The 23946-nt window shown below is 37.4% G+C and overlaps 1 pseudogene; it reads left to right on the top strand.

Annotated features, from left to right (window-relative positions):
• LOC116858575 overlaps window positions 1–22628 on the top strand; it is a 56956-nt pseudogene extending 34328 nt beyond the window's left edge.
• The last annotated feature ends 1318 nt before the right edge of the window (window positions 22629–23946 follow it).

The raw sequence follows: 23946 nt of genomic DNA, 5'->3' as shown, positions 1-23946 counted from the left end.
AAAAAGAAAAAAGAAACAAATAAAAAAAGAAAACCAATAATGAAAAAAATATAAAAAAGGAAAAAATGTATATATATTAGATAAACTAGTTAAAAAACGTTAAAAAAGAAAAGGGTAAAAGTTTAAAAAAATTTGGCAGAAGAAGAGAAAAAAATTGAAAAAGAAAAAAAAATTAAATTAACTGCCAGGCTAAAGAATCATGGGGAGAAAGCCATGAGTTCCGTGCTTTGCTTTCTCCTCCTCTGGAATTCCGCTGCTCTCCTTGGTATTGAAACTGCACTCCTCGTAAGTGAACTTGGTCCTGGCTGGGTTTCTTGTTGATCTTCTGGGGGAGGGGCCTGTTGTAGTGATTCTCAAGTGTCTTTGCCGCAGGTGGAGTTGCACCGCCCTTACCAGGGGCCGGGCTGAGTAATCCGCTCGGGTTTGCTTTCGGGAGCTTTTGTTCCCTGAGCGCTTTCCGTAGAGTCCGGAGGATGGGAATGAAGATGGCGGCCTCCCAGTCTCCTGCCCGGAGGAGCCGAGAGCTCGGGGCCCCACTCCTCAGTGCGCCCTCAGAGAACAGCGTCCAATTACTCCCGTCTGCCTGGCCTCCAGCTGCGCTCCGAGCTGACCGAGCCTGCGACCGGTTCAAGGTAACCCCTGAGCTGAGAGTCACTCCTCGGCTCTGTCTCTGTAGCCGGCTTCCCCGTTCTAATACCTGCGAGCTCTGCGACACTCAGACACCCCCGATCCTTCTGTGACCCTGCGGGACCTGAGGCCACACTGGCCCCACGTGGGCTTCACCCCAGTTAAGCCTCTGGGGCGATGTCCCTCAGCGGAACAGACTTTTAAAAGTCCTGACTTTGTGCTCCGTTGCTCCGCCGCTTGCCGGGAGCCGGCCCCTCCCCCCGGGGTCTATCTTCCCGTCCCTTTGGATTCACTTCTCCGCCAGTCCTACCTTTCAGAAAGTGGTTGATTTCCTGTTTCTAGAATTGCTGTTCTTCTTCTCTTCGATCTCCCGTTGGATTTGTAGGTGTTTGCAATCTTTAGATAAGCTATCTAGCTGATCTCCCGCAACCTGAAGTAGTCTCAGCTGCTACTTCTCCGCCATCTTGACCCGGTAGTCGAGGTGAGTTTTTATATTTTGTCATTTTGTCCAGAGAAGAATAGATGAATGAAAGAACAAAATTCTAAAAAGGTAACAACTACCCCAGCAAATATACACTAAACAAATCAGAAGAGACCTGAAGCTGGGGGGGGAAACGTTAAAAAAGAAAGAAAGAAAGAACAACAACAACAACAGAAAGAATATGATCAGGCTGGTGAATAGAACAGAGCCAAACACTAGATTTTGGGTGTATTTTGGTCTGTTAGAAGTTTGCCTCCCAAAATTTTAAACAAAGAACAATATATATAAGAAAATAAGGGTAAATACAATGAAGGGATAGAATATGAATATAAAGATGAAAATTTTTAAAAAATTAAAAAGGAATTGATAAGAAGTTGGTTGAAAAAAGGAAGAAAAAAATTAAAAGAAAAAAAAAGAGAGAGAGAGAATGTGGATCAGGCAGGAGACTAGAACAAAGCCCTATACTAGATTTAGGGTATATTTTGGTTTTTAGAAGAAAATGTATCCCAAAATTTTAAAGAAAGAAAAACTTATATATATACCAAAGATGAGGTTAAATAAAATGAAGGGATAGAATATGACTGTAAAAATGAAAATTTAAAAATAGAAAAAGAAAAAATAAAGAAAAACTAAAAAATTAACTTTGAAAGACTGAAAAATCATTGGGGAAAAGCCATGAATTCTATGTGTTGTATTCCCCTAGGGCTGGAGTTCAGCAGTTCTCATTCATTGGTAAACTTGGTCTTGGCTGGATGTTCTTGCTGATCTTCTGGAGGAGGTGCCTGTTGCAGTGTTTCTCAAATGTCTTTGCCTGAAGGGGAATTGCACTGCCCTTGCCAGGGGCCAGGCTAAGCAATCTGTTCAGGTTTACTCCTGGTAGCTTTTGTTCCCTGAAAGCTTTCCATTCAGCTTTGGAGAAAGAGAATGAAATGGCAGCCTCCTAATCTGTAGCCCGGAGGAGCCGAGAGCTTGGGGCCCCACTCCTCAGTATGCTCTCAGAGAAAAGCAGTCAGTTACTCCTGTCTCCTTGGTCTCTGGCTGCACCACATGCTCATCTGGCCTGTGACAGAGTATTTGTATCTCTGGCACATGACCCCATTTGAGTTTCCAAACCCAGCAGATTCCTATGGTGCACTCCCATGCCACTCCTCCCAGAGGAAGAAGAAGAATCTCCCCTTCGTGGGGGTCCCTGCTCAAAGAACAGTGACCTACCTGTGCAGCAGAACATGGTTTATGGCAACTTTGAGCTAAGAGCCTACTCCTTGGCTCTGTCTTTGCAACTGGCTTCCCTGCTCCAATACCTGGGAGATCTGTGACACTCAGTCAACCCAGTCTTTCTGTGACCCTGAGGGTCCTGAGACACACTGTCCCAGTGAGTGTTCTTCTCCCTGTTTAACCACTGGAGTGACGTCCCTCAGTGGAGCAGACTTCTAAAATTTCTGATTTTTGTGCTCTGCTGCTTCATCACTTGCTGGGAGCTAGCTGATGGAGGGTCCCAACCCCCGCAGTCCATCTTCCCAAATATCACCATGGATTTATTTCTCTGCACATCCTACCTTCTAGAAAGTGGTTGCTTTTCCATTCATAGAATTGCTTCTATATTTTCTTCGATATCTGTTGAGTTTGTAAGGGTTCAGAATGGTTTGATAACTAGTTAGCTGAATTCCTGGGACCAGTCAAAATTTAGGTCTCCTACTCCTCTGCCATCTTCCTCTTCCTTTCACCATATCTTTAATCATGGGACAGAAAAGTTTCTCTCCTTTCTCACAGTTCCCTTCAGTCACTTTGTTCACTGGAATGAGACTAAATAGACTTCTTTACAAAGAGACTTCAAAGGGAATATTTGGAAAAGGAGAAATGTATAATCTTTTTGTCTTCTGATGCCTAGATGAAATTTAACAGAAGACATTTTTAACATTTAGTTCTTTCTTCCCTCTTTTTAAAAATTTATTTTATTTTTTCAGTGTTCCAAGATTCATTGTTTATGACCCCTCCCAGGGCTCCATGCAATACGTGTCCTCCTTAATATCCACCACCAGGCTCACGCGTTGCCTCACCCCCACCCCTCCAAAGCCCTCAGTTTGTTTCTCAGAGTCCACAGTCTCTCATGCTTTGTCTCCCCCTCCAATTTACCCCAGTTCACTTTTCATTTCCTTCTCCTAAGGTCTTCCATGTTAATCCTTATGTTCCACAAGTAAGTGAAACCATATGATAATTGACTTTTGTGTTTGACTTATTTCACTCAGCATAATCTCCTCCAGCCCTATCCATGTTGATAAAAAAGTTGGGTATTCATCTTTTCTAATGGAAGTGTAATATTCCACTATATATATGGACTATATCATCTTCATCCATTTTTCTGGTGAAGGACATCTTGGCTCTTTCCACAGTTTGGCAACTGTGGCCATTACTGCTATGAACATTGGGGTACAGTTGGACCTTCTTTTCACATCTGTATCTTTGGAGTAAATACCCAGTAGTGCGATTGCAGGGTCATAGTGTAGCTCTATTTTTTAATTTCTTAAGGAATCTCCACACTGTTTTCCAAAGTGGCTGCACCAACTTGCATTCCCACCAACAGTGTAAAAGGGCTCCCCTTTCTCCACATCATCTCCAACACTTGTTGTTTCTTGTCCTGTTAATTTTGGCCATTCTAACTGTTATAAGGTTGTATCTCAATGAGGTTTTGATTTGAATTTCCCTGACGGCTAATGATGATGAACATTTTTTCATGTGTCTGTTAGCCTTTGTATGTCTTCTTTGGAGAAGTGTCTGTTCATGTCTTCTGCCAATTTTTTGGTGTGATTATCTGTTTTTTAGGTGTTGAGTTTGAGGAGTTCTTTATAGATCTTGGATATCAGCCCTTTGTCTCTACTGTCATTTGTGAACATCTTCTCCCATTCCATGGGTTGCCTCTTTGTTTTGTTGACTGTTTCCTTTGCTGTGCAGAAGCTTTTGATCTTGATGAAGTCCCAAAAGTTCATTTTCACTTTTGTTTCCTTTGCCTTTAGAGACACATCTTGAAAGATGTTGCTGTGTCCGATGTCAAAGAGGTTACTGCCAATGTTCTCCTCTAGGATTTTGATAGATTCCTGCCTCACATTGAGGCCTCTCATCCATTTCAATTTTATCTCTGTGAATGATGTAAGAGAATAGTCGAGTTTCATTCTTCTATACATAGCTGTCCAATTTTCCTAGCACTATTTACTGAAGAGACTGTCTTTTTTCCACTGTATATTTTTTCCTGCTTTGTTGAAGATTATTTGACCATAGAGTTGAGTGTCCATGTCTGGACTCTCTACTCTGTTCCTTTGGTCTATGTGTCTGTTTTTGTGCCAGTATCATGCTGTCTCATGCTGTCTTGGTGATCACATCATTGTAGTAAAGCTTGAAATTAGGCAACATGATAACCCTGGCTTTGTTTTTCTTTTTCAGCATTCCCTTAGCCATTCAGGGTCTTTTCTGTTTCCATACAAATTTTAGGATTGTTTCTTCCAGCCTGGGATGCAGGGGTGGTTCAACATTCACAAATCAATCAATGTGATAGAACAAGTCAATAAGAGAAAAAAGAATAACCACAGGGTCCTCTCAATTGATGCAGAAAAAGCATTTGACAAAGTGCAGCATCTGTTCCTGATTAAAACTCTCCAAAGTATAGGGATAGAGGGAACATTCCTCAACTTCATAAAACCTATCTATGGAAAACCCACAGCAAATACCATTCTCAGTGGGGAAAATCTGACAGCCTTCCCATTGAGATCATGAACACGGCAAGGATGCCCACTCTTGCTACTGTTGTTCAACATAGTACTAGAAGTCCTTGCAACAGCAATCAGACAACAAAAAGAAATAAAATGTATTCAAATTGGCAAAGAAGAAATCAAACTCTCTCTCTTTGCAGATGACATGCTAATTTACATGGAAAACCTAAAAGATTCCATCCCCAAACTAGTAGAACTCATACAGCAATTCAGTAATATGGCAGGATACAAAATCAATGCACAGAAATCAGTTGCTTTCTTATACACCAACAATGAAAATATAGAAAAGGAAATTAGAGAATCAAATCCATTTACTATAGCACCAGGAACCGTAAGATACCTTGGAATAAATCTACCCAAAGTGGTAAAGGATCTGTACTCGAGGAAGTACAGAACACTCATGAAAGAAACTGAAGAAGACACAAAAAGATGAAAAGCATTCTATGCTCATGGATCAGAAGAATAAACATTGTTAAAATGTCTATACTGTCCACAGCAATCTATACTTTCAATGCCATTCCAATCAAAATTCCACTGGTATTTTTCAAAGTGCTGGAACTAACATTTAGTTCTTAATATTAACTCTTAGATATTGACAAAAACAGTATTGAGCTCTTCCTCTTAACCTTACTGACTTCCCTCTCATTATACCCATTCCTTTTCTATTATTTTACATACTTATGCATTGCCTTTTGGTGCCAATTTTATTAATTTTTATTTTCTGACATAAAAATTTTCTGACTACTAATTTCTCCCTTTTGCTATCTATTAATAGTGTTTCTTGACAGCTCTGTGTGATTAATGACAGCTTTGTAAAATAAATGTTTCACATGTAGCAGTAATTTGAGAAATACTGCTTGAAGTAAATACTTGTAGAGTCCTAAAACTTTTAGGACTTTTGGCAGATGAATGTGATTTTGTTTGGAAACCTGTATAATCCAAGTTGGAAAATGTATATTCAAAAAGTGCTTTTTTGTTGACATTCCTCGGTCTGTTCAGATATGAATACTTTCTGTCTTTATAACAGAAGAAACAAGCTATGTGCATTTTGCTAATAGACTACCACAAGAGCTGACCAAATCACTGGAGACCCCAATACATTTAATGATGAATTTCATAGTAGGTTCTCAATGACTATTCTTAACTAGTTGACTTACAGCACTTATTTGTTACTGATTGTTGATTTCTTTTTCTTTAACATGAAATATACATTGATTTCTCCCCTTTTTTTACTAAATATGGAATTTTCATACTTGTTTATCTAATGGAACAGATACCTAGAAGGCTTTTGTTTTCAAGTGTTATAAAATGTCACAGTTACCCAGGTTTCTAGAGTTTCAATAATTGGTTCTGTAATGCTGTAAGAAACTTCACACAACTTATTAATATGGGCAGATTTCTATATCTTCTTCCCTCTTCTTGACTTAATTAACATAGCTCCTTCCTGAGAGTGGAAGAGAAAGACCAGTCTTGTTTAGCAGTACAAATTAACCCTAAGCCAACATTAATATAGAACATTAACTATAAAATATTGCAGCTACCTCACTGAATATCTCACCAATTGGGCATGCCATCTCTTAAGATCTTGGAACAAAGCTTTCAGATGATGGTTGCTTAGCGTTTTCACAAGTGAATGTGTAGCAATATTTCCTCTCTCGAGCAAATGTACTCTAACTGAACTAAGTGCACAGCACACATGGGGTTCAATCTCATGACTCTGAGATCACAACCTGAGCTGAAATTAAGAGTCAGACACTCAACCAACTGAGCCACACAGCCATCTCTAACTCATTCTGTACATTATTCCCTGGTGTAAGCATTTTAAGTCCTAATTAAATAAAAATCCTGCAGAGGCTTGCCATTACATGATTTCTTAGCTGAATATACATGACTTTGCAGGTAGGAACCCAAGTTTATGTTCTAGCCTCATCTCCTGACACTTGCCCTCATTTAGTTCACTGTAAATTAGACTGAGCTACTCACTGTGACTATGCAGACTGTGCCTAGATGTGCTTCTCCTTTTCTATTTGGTGAATTTTTGCTTATTTTCAGCTCCAATGCTGACACTACTCTGAAGCATTTTCTATTTTCCTTGAAGAGTTAGTCACTCCTTCTTTTCTGTCACCCTATACACGACATAACATCATATTGTTGTAATTAGTTATTTGCCTATTTCCCCCTCTTTAAGTGTGGTAATCAGAGCTTATACTCTGTCCATCTCCAAGTACAGCACCTGCATATTGTGAAGGCTCCTCAATAATAATAAATAGATGGTTCTTAGGCTCTTGTCGATATTTTTTTGTATTATTTTATAACCTACTACTCTATTATATCTGGGACACTTTTCTTAAAATATTTTATTAAATAAAATAGCATATAATTGGGGATTCCCTTTTTTCCTTAGGAGCTTGAAGCTGAAATGTACATATGGAATTAAAAAAAAAAACCAGAAAGGGTAGTGCACAACAACCAGCCTATTCAATGACTATGGGTTATATTATATATCCTATACAGAAAAGTAGTCTCTGCAAGTCATATAAGAGGCATTCATTCTCTAGAGAAACAATACAATATCCTTTCTTAGTGGTTAGGAACCTTGAAAGTCACAGAAGTCTTCTTATGGGCCAAATGAAATATTTCTTAATGAAGTTTAATTCTGTTTCTTGGTTTATTCCTCAAGGGTAATTGATAGTGGCTGAGCCTCATCAATCAATTAACAAATCAGCAAGTACTATTTATTGAATTCTTACTACACAGTCATCACTGTAATTACAAAATTGGGAAACATAAGATGTATAAGACATCACAATTGTTCTTTGCCATTTTCATTTCCCTATGATATGCTCCATGGAAAAATCATTTGTTAATTAATCTAAAAATATTTACTGAGAATCGGATTTTTTCTAGGGACTAAGCAAAGTATTAGGGTTACAGAAAGAAGATTTGATCTCTTTAAGAAATACAAAACAGTCTATCCTCTCCCAAAAATACAGCCTTCTTAATATGAACACTTGCACCAAAATGTGAGTTTTGTTTGAGGTATGGATGCTGACAATATTCTATAACTACAGAAGTCAGGGTTGTTAGAGTAGTATACATTGTTGCATGTACCAGTTATCTGTTGCCACAATAATATTATGCATCAAAGACCCACAAAATTTAATAGATTAAATCAACAAGCATTCATTATTTCTTTCAAAATACTTATAGGTAAGTTGCTTCTGCTCAAACAAAGCTTGCAAAGTTTACTTATGTATCTTTGGTTAACTCTGTTGGTGTTTCACATGTCTAGGTTCCCACCAAAGACAACTGACTGGGCTTTGCCTAATGTGTCTCAGCTTCAAGCAACCTAGTGTGGGCATGTCAGCATGTTATCAAGGCAAAGGCAGAGGAGCAAAGTGGAGAGAGATAGAGAAGAGATGTGCAATAATTTTTTTTCAAATCTCCACTTGAACCAAATTGGCTAATGTACTATTGCTCAAAGCAAGTGACTTGAACAAACTAAGAGTAACATTATGTACTAAAGGGCATACATACAGAAAGGCATGAAAAATTTGACACTGATATGATCAGTCTGCCATACTAGAAGAGCTAATCACTGAGAAGTAGATTCTAAGCCAAAGTGTCCAGAACCCTTATGTTAAAGATTTTTTTTTTAATCTTTCAGCATTTCAAACACAGGAAGTAAGGGAGTTTGGACTGACTCTGATTAAGAAAGATGATGATTTGCTGGACATAACCACAGAATCACTAATTGCATATGAGCATCCCGTAAGAAGTGAATCTTTCTGGCTAAAGACAGAGGCTATAGGAATATGAAGTCCTAATTAAATAAACCTATATTTATTTATACCACAAACCTATCCACAAAGTTCACGTCCACACCCTAGCAATAATGGTATTTCTCTGTTCCAGCTGCTACCTTTATGTGGTTCTTTTTGGAAGGGTAATTTTCCATGGTCACACTTAAGTGAGGGGACATCATGTCTAGAAGACCTGAGTTACTGGCTTTTTTTTAATTAAATCTCACGGGTTGAATTGTGTTTTCCAAAGAGATATGTTGAAGATATTACCCTCAGTACTTGAGAATGTTATCTTATTTTGGAAATAGGGTCATTGCAGATGCATTTAGTTACGGTGAGGTCATACCTGAGCAGGGTTAACCCTTAATTCGACATGACTGATGTCCTCCTAAGAAGAGGGAAGGGAAACACAGAAAGGAGAGTGCCATAGGAAGACACGGAGAAACCTAGGGAGAAGATAATCATGAGATGACAGAGGCAGAGATGGGGGAAATGTTCTACAAGTCAAGGATTGCTAGGAATTTCCAGTAACTGCCAGAAGTGAGGAGAGAAACATGAAACAGATTCTCAGAGCTCTCAGAAAGAATCAACCCTGCTGACACACTGATTTTGTATTTCTAGCCTTCGAAATTTTGAAAGAATGCATTTCTGTGGTTTTCAGTCATCCAGTTTATGGAGTTGACTTTGGAGTTGGGCAATGAGTAGGATTAGCCCCAGGAGAGCTGTTTGGGTCATGTTTTCAGTGTTTGAAGCTCTCCAGAACTGGAACTACCATTTGTTCTTCCTCCTCTATAACCAATTCTCTAGGTATGGCACAGCTTTCAAAAAATCTCAAAACTCATATCTTATTCAGACCATTTTCCCAGGACTATTGGAGCTACTCACTGTGTGCCCATGTTTCTAAGAGAACACTAAACCCAGTGATTTCAGAATGATCAGCCCATCCTATTTTTACTGTGACATTTTTGGTTATTATTCTAGCTTTAAAAATCAAACATTTAATCTCTAACTATTCTAGTAGGGCTGCTTGCTAACTATCCATCCAAATGACTTTACCTTTTGAGGGTTTGAGCAAGTCCCATGGCCTCCTACATTTCTTCAAGCACTATACCCTCTGCAGAATGCTTCTTTTCTCTAACTCCTTCAGCCTTTATTACAAGTTCCCCCAGGAGAGCCTGTTGGCTTATATTGTTCTCTAGTTATTACTGGAGATTAGGATTCTTGTCTTACAACCACTATAAGCTTTGACTTCTTTTTATATTCCCAGGGTGCCTAGCACATTGTAAGGAACATATTGGTGCTGTTAGCTTGCTGATTCACTGATTCTTGACCTTTTTATCAGAACAGTTATTGTCATAAATCCATGGAGAAAATTCTCCAGAGGTTTATTGGTGGTAGTGGCAGGAAGAGGTAGTTGAATAAAAGCAAAGGGAAGCATTACACAGGGCTGGTGGGGCAGCTTTCTCTCTGCTCCAAGTACTATCTCACCTTAGCCATTGACTAAAGGAACTGGAATGATTACCATTAAAGTTACTTCTAATTACTTTTCAAAGATACTAACTTTTAACTGGTAAATGGAAACTCTAACACATTTAAAAGCTGGAAATAAGAAACATGCTATGAATAAGTATTAACTCTGTTCCATAGAGTCCAGATGGAACAGAATTGGGGAGAGATGGTTCAGTCATGGGGAAGAAGTCTTGTAAAAAGTATCTTCCTTTGCTCCAGAAATTTGTTTTGAATGATAGGAAGTAGTTTTGGGACAGCAGGGGAGAAAGGGGTTAATCAGCAGGAGGATGTCAATAAAAGGATAAGATGTGGAAGAATACATTTTGCCAATTTCTTAAGGTGGATCCATAGTGAGAGAATTGGGGTGTTCATCATGAGGATAATTTTCTTCCCCCATTGTTGTTCCCAGTAGTTCTGACAGGAAGGTATGTATGTCTAGATTCTTGTTTCATTTATGAAAGCTTTTTATATGACAGAAAATATATTGGAATAAATTTAATTTTTTTAAGAGCCTAGGGAGTTTTTCACAGAAGAAATTAAAAACATCTTCAGCTTTGATTCACTACTTTGCAATATTTTGGTTTTAAATCAGACATTTGAGTCCTCTATAAAAATAGCAGGCAAATTTCACAAACACAAATATACATTTTAAAGTCTAAATGTCATCAAATCATATTTAAGATAAATGAGGATTATCTTTATTTTTAAGTTAAAAACCCCAATTCTATATATTATGAATATATTTTGATTTAGAATTATTAAATGACTTCAAGCAAATCAAAGTATTTTTATACCAACATGAAATTTACTATAAGAAAATTACTTTTGGTTCTAATGTTTGTTTGTTTTTTTTGGTATTTAAATATGAAGGAAAATTAGATCTTTGAAACAGCAGGTAATCCTTGAAGTACTAACAATTCTTTTTTTTTTTTTAAGATTTTATTCATTTATTGGACAGACAGAGATCACAAGTAGGCAGAGAAGCAGGCAGAGAGAGAGAGGAGGAAGCAGGCTCCTTGCTGAGCAGAGAGCCTGATGCGGGGTTCAATCCCAGGACCCTGGGATCACGACCTGAGCCGAAGGCAGAGGCTTTAACCCACTGAGCCACCCAGGTGCCCCAGTACTAACAATTCTTAACAAAGAAAATATCTCATTGTTTCAGGTGTGGATTTTTGGAAATAATCTCATGAGGTTAAGGACTCTGGAATTGAAGGCCTCTGACCTAAAGGGATTTTAGTGTTTGCCCAAGTCTCTGTTTTATAGAAACTGTGGTTAGAAATGGAATTACTCAAGCAAGATTGATAATTTGTAAACCTCATACAGATAAAACTACTTTAAATTCTTGAAATAACCATGGTGGGTAACACAGGATCTTTGACAGGCAATCTTTTTACGTTGTTGAGGTTCTGTTATCTACTAATCACCTTAGCTGTTTTCCTAGATACTAGAAGAAACTAAAAAATAACACTGAATATTTCTTCGATAGTAGTATTCAACCATCAATCAAAGGAAAGAAGAAATTTTATTTGGAGATCTACTTTTTAAAACTTCTTAGAGAACAGAGTCCAAGATAGCAGCATATGAAGACCCTGAGAACAAACGAAGAACAAAGAGCTTCTGTACAAGAAACAAGAGAGGGACCATATACAAAAGGAAGAGACAGACATGGTGACAATGGGAACATTATCTCCAACACTGCAATATACAATAGGAAGTGATATCACTGAAGGACCTGCAATGTAGACTCACTCACACTGGGACACAGTGGAAAAATAGTTGTTTAGAGAGCAACTAGACTACAAGTGAAGAAAATCTACTTCCTAACCCTAGTGTCTGCCAAAAAGGTGGAGAACTCCTGAAATTCTCTCCAGGATAGTAGGCTCTGGTGAACACTACTCTATATTGTCCCTACCACCATAACGTGGTAGGAGTAGTGGACAGTTGCTCTAGTCAGTCTGCTAGGGCCACTCCAGGTGTACAGGCCCCTGGCCCACATCGGTTTATGCTTTCCCTCAAGATGAGCCTGTCTATCCCAGCTGTAGCAATTCCACCAAGGTGACCCCAGTACTCTGTGCTCTGAGACCCTCTGGCCTGCACTGCACACAGCTATCTTACCAAGGTGGCCCCAGTGGAACGTGTTCCTGACCCTCCTTGGATCCTCCTGACCCTCTTGACCCTCCTACTCCAGCTCCAACCATTCATCCAGGGTAGCCCCAGCCTACACGTACTGCAACCTAGCAGTCCCATGAAGGCAATCACAACACCTATGTCTGCTCCAGCTCCACCTGTCCCACCTAAGTGGTTATGGCCTGGTGCACACTGAGATTCCCCAACTCTTGTTTACTCCAGGTCCACCTCTCTCATCAAGGCAGCCAGGCACAGTCTACACAGGGTCCACATACAAAGTCACTCTGTCAAGACTGGGAGAAATAGTTGTTCTACCTATTCACAGAAAGAAAACAAAGAAAGTGAAACAAAATGAAGAGACAGAAAATTGTGTTCTAAACAAAATAAGATAAACCATAGAGAAAAAAATGCTCTAATGAAATGGAGATAAGCAATCTATTTGATAAAGAGTTCAAAGTAATGGTTATAAATATGCTGACCAAAACTGGGAGAAGAATGGAAGAACAAAAGTAGAATATTAACAGTGAATTAGAAAATATAAGAAATGATTGAGCAAAGCTGAATAATACAATAACTACAATAAAAAATAAAATGGAGGGAATCAATAGCCAATTAGATGATATATAAGAATTGATCAAGGATCTGGAAAACAGAGGAGTGGAAACCACCCTATCAGAAGAGAAAAAAATAATAAAAAGAATTTTAAAATATGAGGATAGTTTAGGGGACTTTAGGACAATATCAAGTGTACAAATATTCACATCATATGGGGTTTCAGAGGGAGAATAGAGAGAAAAAAAAATCAGAAAACTTACTTGAAGAAATAATGGCTGAAAAATTTCCTAACATTGAGAAGGAAATAGACATCCAGGTCCAGGAAGCACAGAAAGTCCCAAATAAGAAGAACCCAAAGAGATCCATGTTAAAGAATATTAAAATTGAAATGATAAAAGCTAAGAATAAAGAGACAATCCTAAAGTCAGTAAGAGAAAAACAAATAGTCATATACAAAGGGAACCTCATAAGACTGTCAGCTGATTTTTAAGCAGAAATTTGCAGGTAAGAAGGGAATGGTGGGATATATTTAAAGTGCTGAAAGGAGGATGAGTACTGAGTAATAAATGGAATTATTGAACTCTTGCATTGTATACCTGAAACTAATATAATGTTGTATGTTAACTACTCTGGAATTAAAATAAAATTTTAAAAAGGGGGAAGTGTTACAGGGAGAAAACTTATAACCAAGAATACTATATTCAGCAAGGTCATGATTCAGAACTAAAGGAGAGATAAATAGTTTCTCAGAGAAACAAAAACTAAAGGAGTTCATTATCACTAAACCATCCTTACAAGAAATATTAGAGGGTTTTTTTTAATTTCTTTTTAAAGATTATTTATTTGACAGAGAGGGAGAAAAAGTGAGAACACAAGCAAGGGGAGCAGGAGGCAGAGGGAGAAACAGGCTACCCACTGAGCAGGGAGCATGATGTCAGACTCAATCCCAGGACCTGGGACCATGATCTGAGCCAAAGGCAAATGCTTAATGACTGAGCCATCCAGGTGCCCACAAATCATTATCATTGTTGTCATCTTCTTCTTCTTCTTCTTCTTCTTCTTCTTTTTTTTAAAGATCTTATTTATTTATTTATTTATTTATTTGACAGAGAGAGAGGGAACACAAGCAGGGGGGAGCAGGAGAGGGAGAAGCATATTTCTTGTCAAGCAGGGAGCCCGATGTGGGCCTCAATCCCAGGATCCTGGGATCATGACCTAAGCCGAAGGCAACTGCTTAATGACTGAGCCACCCAAGTGCTCCACAGATGGTCTTCTTTAAGAAGAAAAGAAAAATTCATACTAGAAATAAGAAAATATATGAAAGAAAAAAATCTCACTGGTAAAGACAAATATATAGTAAAGGCAGTTGATCAGCCATTTAAAAGTTAGTATGAAAGTTCAAAGACAAAATAGTAAAATCAACTATAACTACAAAAAGTACTTAAGAGATACACAAAATAAAAAGATGTCAAATATGATGTTAAAAACATAAAATGGGGGGAGTAAAAATGTAGTGCTTTTAGAATGTGATCAAACTTAAGAAACTACCAGCTTAAAATATGTATGTCAATATATGACCCTCGTGGTAACCACAAACCAAAAACTTATAACAGATACACAAAAGAAATAAAGAGAAAGGAACCCAACATAACACTAATGAAAATCATCGAACCACAAGAGACCAAAAAAAGAAACAGAGAAGAACTGCAAATATGACCAGAAAACAATAACAAAATGGCAATAAGTATAAACCTATCAAAAATTACTTTAATGTAAATGGACTAAATTATCCAATCAAAAGAGATACAGGGCTAAGGGGATTAAAAAAGGCAAAACCCACCTATATGCAGCCTACAAAAGACTCATTTCAGATCTAAAGTCACATACAAACTGAAGGGGAAAGGATGGAAAAAGATATTCCATGCAAACAGAAATGAAAAGAAAGCTAGGGTAAAATTAGTCACAGCAGAAAAAATAAAAACAAAGACTATGACAAGGGATTAAAAAATATATATATTACTTAGTGGTAAGAGGTCAATCCAGGAAAAGTTGTAACATTTGTAAATACTTGTGCACCCAAAACAGGGGCACCTAAATGTATAAATCAGATATAAACAAACCTAAAGAGAGAAATTGACTGTAATGTAATAATAGTAGGGAACCTTAAAACTCAACTTATATCAATAGATCGTCCAGACCAAAAAAATCAATAAGGAAACTTCAGCCTTAAATAACTTATTAGACCTGATGGACTTAATAGATATAAATGGAGCATTTTATTAAAAAATGACATCCACATTTTAAAAATACACATCCTTTTCAAGTGCACACAGAATGTTCTATGAGATAGATTGTATGTTAGGCACAAATCAAGCATCAGTAAATTCAAGAAGATTGAAGTTATATCAGGCATCATTTCCAATCACAACAGTATAAAACTAGAAGTCAACTGAAATAAGAAAACAAAGAAAATCCTACAAACATATGGAAACTAAATAACATGCTACTAAACAACTAATGGGTCAACAAAAAAATTGAAGAGAAATTTTTAAAAAAAAATACCTGGAGACAAAATGAAACATAAAGTTCCACACTCAATGAGAGACAGCAAAAGCAGTTCAAAGAGGGAAGTGCATCTACTGGGTATTTACCCCAAAGATACAGATGGAGTGAAAAGAAGGGCCATCTGTACCCCAATGTTTATAGCAGCAATGGCCACGGTTGCCAAACTGTGGAAAAAACCAAGATGCCCTTCAACGGATGAATGGATAAGGAAGATGTGGTCCATATACACTAGGGAGTATTATGCCTCCATCAGAAAGGATGAATACCCAACTTTTGTAGCAACATGGACGGGACTGGAAGAGATTATGCTGAGTGAAACAAGTCAAGCAGAGAGAGTCAATTATCATATTTCACTTATTTGTGGAGCATAACAAATAGCATGGAGAACATGGGGAGTTAAGGGAAGGGAGTTGGGGGAAATTGGAAGGGGAGGTGAAAAATGAGAGACTATGGACTCTGAAAAACAATCTGAAGGGTTTGAAGAGGTAGGAGGGTGGGAGGTTGGGGGAACAAGCGGTGGGTATTAGAGAGGGCACGGATTGCATGGAGCACTGAGTGTGGTACAAAAACAATGAATACTGTTATGCTGAAAATAAATTTAAAAAATGATTTAAAAAATGTAAAATAAATAAATAAATAAATAAGAGGGAAGTGCATAGTGACACAGACCTATCTCAATAAACAAGAGACATCTCCCCAGAATTATCTTGCACTTAAAGGAAATAAAAAAGAAGAAAAAGCCCAAAGTTAATAAAAGGAGGAAATAATAAAGATCAGGAAGGAAATAAATGAAATAGAGACTTAAAAAAATAGGAAAAAAATGAATGAAAGTAAAAGCTGGCTATTTGGAAAGGTAAACAAAATCAATACACCTATAATCAGATTCATCAAGAGGAAAAAAAAAAAAGAGAGAGAGAGAGAGGGCCCAAATAAATATAATGAAAACTGAAAAAGAGAGTTACAACTGACACCACAGAAATACAAAGGATCATAAGAGACTATTCTAGATGATTATACATCAGCAAATCAGAAAACCTAGAAGAAATGAATACATTTTTAGGAAAACATAACCTTCTAAGACTGAATCATGAAGACACAGAGAATCCAAATAGACTGATTACAAGCAATAAAATAGAGCTTAAAATTTAAAAACTCCCAAAAAATAAAAGTCCAGGACCAGATAACTTCACAACTGAATTCCTTCAAACATTTAAAGAAATTACTATCTATTTTTCTCAAATTCTTCCAAAAAATGGAAGAAGATAGGACACTTCCAAACTCACCTTAGGATGTCAATATTATCCTGAAACCAAAACCAGACAAGGAAAGCATTAAAAAAAAGAAAATTACAAGCCAATACCCCAATAAACACAGATGCAAAAATCCTCAACAAAGTATTAGCAAACAGTATTCAATAATACATTAAAAGGATCATATGCCCTGATCAAGGGGGGTTTATTCAAGGTATATGACCATGCTTCAACCTCTGCTAATCAATCAACATCATATACCAAATTAACAAAGTGAAGGATAAAATATCATATGATCATCTCAATAGATTCAGATAAAACATTTGACAAAATTCAACATCCATTTATGAGAAAAAAACTTAATAAAGTAGGTATAGAAAGAAATTACCAAAACATAATAACAGCCATTTACAACAAACACATAGCTAACATTATACTCAATGGTGAAAAACTGAAAGTTTTCCTTCTCAGATCAGAAACAAGACAAGGATGCCCACTCTTGCCACTTTTTACAACAAAATATTAGAATTCCTAGGCACAGCAATTAGGTATGAAATAGAAAGCATCCAAATTGGTAAAACTGTCACTATTTGCAGATGACATGATATTGTATATAGAAGTACAAATTTAACCAAAAAGGGAAAAGACCTGTACTTAGAAAACTATAAGATACTGATGAAAAAATTAAAAATGACCCAAATAAATGGAAAGATTTACTGTGCTTGTGGATTGGAAGAATTATTATTTTTAAAATCTCCTTATTATCCAAAACAACCTATAGATTCAATCCAGAACCCCAAGAAAATGTCAGTACTTTTTTTTTTTTTTTACAGAACTATAACAAATAATCCTAAAATTTGTATGGAACCATGAATGAGCCAGAAGAGCCAAAACAATTTTGAGAAAGGATACACCTGGAGTCATCATGTTCCTGGATTTCAAACAGTACTACAAAGCCACAGTAATCAAAATAGTATGGTAATTGTACCAAAACAAATATAATGAAATAGAATGGAGAGCCTAGAAATAAATCTACACATATATGATCAATTAATTTATGACAAGGCAAGAAGACAGTCCCTTCAATAAATGGCGTTGGTAAAACTGGACAAATAAATGCAAAAGAATGATACTTAATTATACTATATACCAAAATAAATTCACATAGGCAGTGAACTATTTGACATCAGTCCTATCAATATTATTTCAGACCAGTTTCCTAGGCGAGGGCAACAAAGGCTAAAATAAACAATTGAGACTGTATTAATATAAAAAAACTTTTGCACAGTAAAGGAAACCATCAACAAAATGTAAAGGCAATATAATGGATGAGAGGTGATATTTGGGTTAATATCCAAAATATGTAAAGAACTTACACAATTTAATATAAAAAAAGTTTAAATCCTGATTAAAAAATGGGTAGGCAACTTCAAAAAATATTTTTCCAAAGAAGACTTACAAATAGCCAGCAGGCACTTGAAAAAATGCTCAATATCACTTGCAATAAGGAAACTGCAAATATGGGGCAGCTGGGTGGCTCAGTCAGTTAAGTGTCTGCTTTGACCTTAGTCTATGATCCCAGAGTCCTGGGATCGAGCCCCATATCGGGATGCCCACTCAGTGGGGGCCTGCTTCTCCCTCTTCCTCTGTTGCAGCTCTCTCTCTCTCTCTGTCAAATGAAAAAAAAAAAATAATAAAATATTTTTTTAAAAATGGAAACTGTAAATAAAAATGACAGTGAGATATCATCTCATATCAGTTAGACTGACCATTATCAAAAAGACAAAAAATAAGAAGTGTTGGTGAGGATGTGGAGAAAAGGGAACCCTTGTACACTGTTGAATGTAAACTAGTGCAGCCACTGTGGAAAATAATATAGATGTTCCTTAAAAAATTAAAAATAGAACTACTATATAATACAGCAATTTAACTTCCTGATATTTATCTGAAGATAATAAAAACCATCAACCTGAAGAGAGACATGCACCCTTATGTCTATCATAGCATTATTTTCACTGGCCAAGGATCAGAAGCAACCAAAGTATCCATCGATAGATGAGTGGGTAAAGAAGATGTGATGTATATACACAATAAAATTTTAACAGTCACAAGAAATAATGAAATCTCGCAATTTCTGACAAACTGGAGAGATCTAAAAGGTGTTACGCTAAGTGGCATAAGTCAGATAGGGAAAGAGAAATACTGTATGATTTCACATATATGTGGAATCAAAAAACCAAATGAACAAAGCAAACAAAACAGAAAGGTCTCTTCGATACAGGAAACAAACTGTTGGGGACCAGAGAGGGGAGAGAGGGGTCAGAAATGGACAAAAGAGGTGAAGGGAATCATGAGGTATGAAGTTACAGTTATAAAATAAATAATTCATGGAGATGTAATAGACAACCTAGGGAATACAGTCGATAATAATGTACTAAATTTGTATGGTAACAGGTGGTAACTAAAGTTATCGTGGGGATCATTTTGTAATGTATAAAAATATCAAATCACTATGACGTACACTTGAAATTAATAGGATATGGTATGTCAGTTATACCTAAACCCTCAGGCTTCTTTAATGGTCTAAGTCTAAAAATATCGTATAGAAGATTATTAAGAAAATCAACGTGCCTCTCTTCAGCAATGATACAATATGATGTAAATGCTTAATAGAGAGATATATTACATAGTGGCTTTGGCCCCTTTGCTAAAGTTAAATTGGCCGGTGTTAAGCAGGCATGCCATTTCACTGCTAAGGAAGGCAGTTCATGAAGATTCCCTCCTAGCTATTTTGTAAGCCTAACACAATTCTTTCTGTTTTCTTGACATTTGCTTTTGACACCCCAACCAGTTTCTTGTCTTGTTTAGGCTCCCCGTGGAGTCACTCTGAAGGCAGAATGAGAGTAGAAAGGAGTCCAGTTGTTAGGCAGTGGCCAATAGAGATGACCTACATTCCTGCTCCCAATGGTTAGGCCTATAAACCTGGAGTGGGTCTGCGTAGGTCATGGCGAGCAGTGCAAGACATAGAACTTGTCTACAAGAAAATAATTTTCAAGAGGCTCTGGGAATAGTTTCTCTTACTGAAAGAAAGAAGCTATTTTTGAAGGAAAGAAAAGAGAGAGTGCTTTAGAAATAAAGCATAAATTCCCTCCTATGTGTTTAGACACTAAAGTCTGCAGGTAAACAAGGCAGCAGGGAGCATTTGCACACAGGGTGAGGAGAGAGGCAGGCAGGGGGAGATCACCACTTGCTACAACACTTGACATTAATTAAACCTGCTTTAAATAAAGAAAGTGTTAGATTATTTTTCTATTACATGCAATATTTACATTAATTATACCAAATGCTGAAACTGTTTTCTATAACAAGTCATCTGCACTCTCAATAAATTCATGTATTTTGGAGACTAAAAGGATGTGCTGGGAGAGGATTCTAGCATGCTGTACTTTGTGCATGTGAAATTAAAATGCTCTGCTCCAGGGAGCTAGTCCTTCGTTTCCACATCAGACACTGCTCTTTCTTGCTCCCCTATAGAATCATTAGTGAGCAAAATTCCTCTATAGCACCCTGGGGTAAGGACTCATCTCTTCTACTCTCTCAGCATATGGTCTGAAATGGTATTTCCTGGGGCCGAAACTCTGACCAAGGGCTGTTTGGTTTACACAAACAGAAGGGGGTTCTGGCAGTTTCCTTGGCCTGCTCATATCTATTGATTTTCAGTTCTTCTAATTATAAGCCAGCTAAGATGGCAATGGATGGCATTCCATAGAGACCCATGTTTTTCCACTCCTTCCTCCATCCAGATACATAGACCTGCTTCTAGTGTCTTGTACCCACATTGTTCCTTCTCTGCATGGATTTTTGCACATGCCAATTGCTTAAACTGGAACACTGGTCTTTCACACTTTGCCTAGTCACCTCTATTCTCTTCCACAGACCCATTAACCTCTTTTATAGGACACAGAGCAATGACAATTACACATCTGTGGTGTGATTATTTGATCAATATATCTATCCTATTGAAATATGAGCCTTAAGAGACAGGAGTATATGTGTTTTCGTCTACCAATGTATCAGGGTCTCTCACCTATCCTAGAGGCCCTGGCATAGAGAAGGTATATAAAAATAAGTGTAGATTAACTGAGTAGATGAGCAAATGGAGTGAATGAATTAATGAAAAAAACAAAAAAACCCATAACTGTTGTATCCGTTTTGTCTCAAATTGCCCTTCTGCTTATAAAACCCTCTGGCTTTCAATCTTTTCATTACCTTCTTCCCATAATTTGAGAGATGCCAAATCCCAACTCCTGCATGAAGTAATTTTTAGCTATTAAATCCTCACCAAATCCTTTTTTTTCTCCAAATGTCATACATAATGAACATACATGGAATTGCATTTTATGGTAGTTTTTCCCTGCATCTGTAAAATATGTCTTTTCTACCAGACTGTAGGTCTATGATGACACAGAAATATTTCTTACCATGCTTAAACCAGCACCTAACATACTGGAGATACAAAAATGAATTGGGCTTATTTCTGGATTCACTGAGATTCTATCTCTCGTTATATGAAGAAATGCATTAATGGCTAAGGGGATGACTACTCCACTCTTAAAAACAATGGCTTGTGTAGTAAAAAAAAAAAAAATGGATTTGGTTGGGTTAGGGAAGAGGAATAATGGCACAGTGAGAAGGGATAATGGCACAGTGAGAAGGAGTATATCTAGGTCCAATCAGGAAAACATAGCCAGCCCCACCAGTGATTTTAGCAAAGAATTTTATACAGGGCATTGGTTAAAGCAGGTATGAGAGAGCTAGAAAAGTGAAAAGGGCATACTCAGGTAGCATAGAAATAGTAAACATAGTCACCTACCATCCTCAGGTTTAGAAACAAAGAGAAGAGGTTGAGATCATTAGAACTAGAAGCTTGGAGGAAGCACCCTGAACCTGGAAGTTAGATCACTGAGCTGCTGGTGCCAGAGAGGTCACAGGGAGGCCAGAGGAAAAGGTTAAAAACTGGAAGGGCCTGCTACAGGAACAGTTCACAACCACTATGGCAACACGGGTAGAAACAGGAAGCATTGGTGGGTCCTCGCTCCCACTGCCTGCCTGCCAGTCTTCATCCCAGTGGCAGGACTTACCAGCTGAAAAAGGGCAAATGTACTTTGAAGCATCCCAGCTCCAGCATCACAAAGCCAAGTAGAGATGAGGAGGTTCAGAGCTGAGAGGCAGTAGCTTCACAATGGCACAGGAGAAAAAGAATGAATGACATTTCCTACTAACATTAAACTGCCAAGAATGCACAGATATTTGGCAAAATACATGTAACATGGTAATTCTTATTTAAGTGACATTTTAGGATTTAAAAATGACCTTTTTTATTGGCTGCTTTTAAAACAGACCACTCCATATAATGATAATTCAGGGACTAGTTTTTACTCTTTCCACAGAATTTACTAATGGCCCACAGAATCATCAGTAAATTTTATCATCTTGAAATGCTCTGGGGAGGGAAAACTTCTGGTATTTAAAAGAAAATACTTCTGTTCTTTTCCTTACCAGCAGCGACCACACATCGCCGATATTAAGGCTCCAGACCTTCGTGGCAAGAAGGAGGAGCTGCTTAAACAGTGGGAAAACCCGAAGTTGGAGCTGTCCCAGCTGCATGTCCTCAAAGTGACAGTCAACAGTCATAGTGGTTTCAAAGCTCTGCGGGATCTCAGTTATTTGCAAATCTATCCCATGTGCTCTCACCGTCATCAACCAGATTCAGAAGGAGAACGTCAGGAAATTCTACAAGGGTAAGAAGTACAAACTCCTGGATCAGCAGCTCAAGAAGTTATGTGCCATGTGACTGCAGCTGAACAATCACAAAGAAAACCTCAAGACCAAGAAGTAGCAGAGGAAGGAGCAGCTATACCTGTTGCAGGAGTGTGTGGTCAAAGCCTGAGCTTCTGCATCAATAAAACACAAACTGAAGGAAGAGAAGAGAAGCGGAGGGAAGTGGGAAAGTGGGAAATGGGGAGGGGAAGGAGAGAGGGAGGGAAAAGAGAAGAATTTTTTTTTCCTTTTGGAAAGAAAAAAAAGGTTCTTAGAATATTTCAGGGTTATGAACAAATGCTTAAATTATGAGAATAAAAATATAAAATTAAACTTTAAAACTGTATAAAGCTTAAAGGACTTAATTCTTCCATTCACTGGATATTTGTCATGATGCTAACACTATACTCCTGTGGGATAGCTTGGGGTGGGGAGCAAATCAATCTCTACTACAATATTGTTGAGTTCTTTCAAGTCTTCTTAACTATTCTCTGTTCACAACTCCTTTCTTCCCTCCATCCCTTAACACAAACACTCAAAATCTAGTCTCCACATTTCCCTGCCTATGCCCCAAAATACTGACACTGGGAAACTTTGTTACCCATCCTCTTTGCTACCTGGATTCCAGTTGGATTTGACCAGCAGCATGAACAAGCAGAGGATCAGAGAAGAGGAGAGACATTGGGGTATGTCTTCCTGATTTTGACCATAGCATTTGGCTATGTCTCTGGAAGTGGCTAGCATCTCTTTTTGATTACCACACCTATTGTGTGGCCCATTTCCACAGTTTTAGTACTTACTGGGTTCCAATAATACTGTTTGCTTTCTTTAACCCTTTACTCCTAAAGGTAACAATGGCTTTCTGATCTTGGTGATCTTTGAGCATCTCAAGTTCTTTGTCCATTCCCTTAGCACTGTTCATACCTCTGTAAATATTTTTTTATTTAAAATCTTTTGAATCGTTGAAGTTGGATTCTGTTTTTTGATAAGAACCTGAATGATTCACAGATACAGTAGAGTATTATCTATAAAATATAAGCTTTTTATATTTGTTTGACTTTTTGGTTACTATTTGTCTCAATTACTGGACTACAAACTACATGAAATCAAGGCCCATAACTACTGTACTCCTCACTATATACCCAGAAATAATATTGTACCACCTATAGGGTAGTTGATAAATATTATTGAGGGATTTCATTCATTTAATAAATTATTATAGTTATTATATACTATTATATAATAATTGACATTGGGAGTACTACAGTGAGGAGAGAAAAGGGCAATGAAGAAGAAAGCCTTATGATAAAGGGATAGAGAGTCATTATGGAATAATTGACCAAGTTTAGAGTTACCTCAGATGGAGACAGTGAGTATCTCTTTATGAAAGATGATGTTTGAGCACAACCTAAAACAAGAGACAAACTAGATCATATGGAAGATGAACA

The sequence above is a fragment of the Lontra canadensis genome, unplaced genomic scaffold, assembly GCF_010015895.1.
Source record: "Lontra canadensis isolate GAN:19392208 unplaced genomic scaffold, GSC_riverotter_1.0 scaffold139, whole genome shotgun sequence".
Classification (NCBI taxonomy): Eukaryota; Metazoa; Chordata; class Mammalia; order Carnivora; family Mustelidae; genus Lontra; species Lontra canadensis.
Note: the sequence above shows the minus strand (reverse complement) of the source record. Positions and strands in the feature narration are given on the sequence as shown.